This window comes from Nicotiana sylvestris, chromosome 1 (assembly GCF_000393655.2).
Source record: "Nicotiana sylvestris chromosome 1, ASM39365v2, whole genome shotgun sequence".
In the NCBI taxonomy this organism is placed as follows: Eukaryota; Viridiplantae; Streptophyta; class Magnoliopsida; order Solanales; family Solanaceae; genus Nicotiana; species Nicotiana sylvestris.
In genome coordinates, this window is record NC_091057.1 from 127346082 (window position 1) to 127348382 (window position 2301).

Sequence of the window (2301 nt, forward strand, 5' to 3'; positions counted from 1 at the left end):
GCTCTACCTGCTAGCAAAATTTATGTGGTTTAAATTGTGTCCTCCGGACCATTATGTTGTCTCCTTTGGTACTGTTAAGATGTGCGATCAAATAGCGTTTGTTACACAACATTCAATCAGTTTTGCATCCTTTAAGCATTAGAGTTATTTATATTGTTGAAAAAAATGAGAAAATTTAAGTTCCATACCACTTGTACGAAAACCATGAATAATTGATGGGAAAAAATCACTATTTAATGAATTCAAAAACTTTAATCTGACCATCGTACACGATAATTAACGCCATAGTATATCGGATTTTATAAAGTCCCAACAGCTCTTTCATTATCCTATATTTTGTATATTATCAAATACTCCCTTCGATTCACAATAAGTGACCAATTTGCTTTTTTATTTTGGTCAAAATAAGTGTCCATTTATATAATCAAGAAAAAAATTCAATTTGTTTTTTCAAAATTATATCTAAAAAGTCATTTACTCCTCATTTTTGAGAAGAGAAGTAAATACTACTATAATTATACTGTAACATTTAATTAAAAATAATTTAATCATACTAATTATTTTTGTTTAGAATTTAGTATTTTCTTAATGAGAATTGAACATGAGTATTTTACTGTGAATGTTTGTGAGTTGGGGAAAAGTTCATTAATGGTGGCATAAATTCAACTTCTAGAAGCATATTCAATGCAAAGTCAATGAACGAGTAAAACTGCCTGCCCCACGGAGTAATTAGTTTATTAAGTAAGGTTTAAGTAAGAATCCAAATCTTAGAGCCTATTGGAAAGCCACCTACGAATTGGATTTGGGTGCACTTGGGTGTAATTATACAATTTGGCATATTTGTTTGACCAAGTAATTATTTGGTCAGCATGAAATTAGGTGTAATTGGAGAGGTTTAATTACACTGTCTAATTCTCAAGGGGAGGTGAGAATTGATGGTAATTACACTGTGTAATTACAAGGTTGTTTTTTAGTTTTTTTCCTTTTTATTTTTATTTTAATTTATTTTCTTTATAACTTTTTATTTCTATTATTTCGCTTTTTTAATTTTATTTTACTTTTTAATTTCTTTTGAAATTTTAGAATATATTTTTCTTTGTACATTATTTATTTTTACTTCTTATATTTTATTGTTTATTTATTTTATTATTCTATTTTTTGAAAATACACCTCCTAAATTAGAAATAATGAGTCATTAAGAAACTTGACATATAATAAGTGATGCAATTAAAGTGAAATTTCGTTGCTGAATGTGGTTGTAAACTTATTATGTTTTCTAATCTTAAGTTATAGTGGAACTTACTATTTATGTCGGAATTTGACATATGTTAAAAATTTTTTGTTGGATTTTAAAATTGTGTTATATTCATGGTTTTAATTTACTTATTTTAGTAGTATTGACTCACATTACATGTTGTTCATTTTTTAGTTAGAATTGATAGATTAGTTTTGTCATAACATTGACATTATATTTATAAATATTAATTTATTTTATCAAACAAATTCCACGATGTTCTTACAAAACATATGTTTTTAGTTTTTGTAAGTATCTAAACTAAATATTATTAATTTGAAATATATATATAAATTAGTTTTACAATATTAGTTATAAATATATGATTACTAATTAATGTATATTCACGAAAATATATATATCTTAAATACCAAATATAATATCATCTATACTTATAAAAATTTATAGACATATATTTATTATATTAACTTTTTAAGTTTTGATAATTACTCTATTTAAAATTTAGTCTAGCTGTGTAATTACACTTGTGCAAACAAACAATAAACTTGTAATTACACTGCAATTACACTATGACAAACAAACAAATCGTCGTAATTACACAACTGTGTAATTACTATCCTAGTAATTACACCAATTCTAATTACCTGATGACTTTTCAAACAGACCCTAAACATGAGGTATTATAAGTTTAATCTCTTACTTATCTAGTATGGATGCCGAATAAAGTCAAAATGTAAGACTAATATGAACGCGCAGACTAATTCTAGTTGGTCGCATTTTACTAATAAGATTTTGGGAGGGGTTTAAAAAAAACGGAATAAATCTATTGCTACAATATAATTTGATATAGCAATTACCATATAAAATTATCTTAAATTGGGTAATTTTTTTTATTTTATAAATATGGTGTTCGTATCAACTTGCACATACTTCGACTATTTCCACGAGTTATTTGCTCCCTCTACCAACAATAAATAGCAGATAACTCTATCTATCAAGATTTGGATAGATGGGAAGAAACTTCAGGTTCTCAAACCACTTCATTG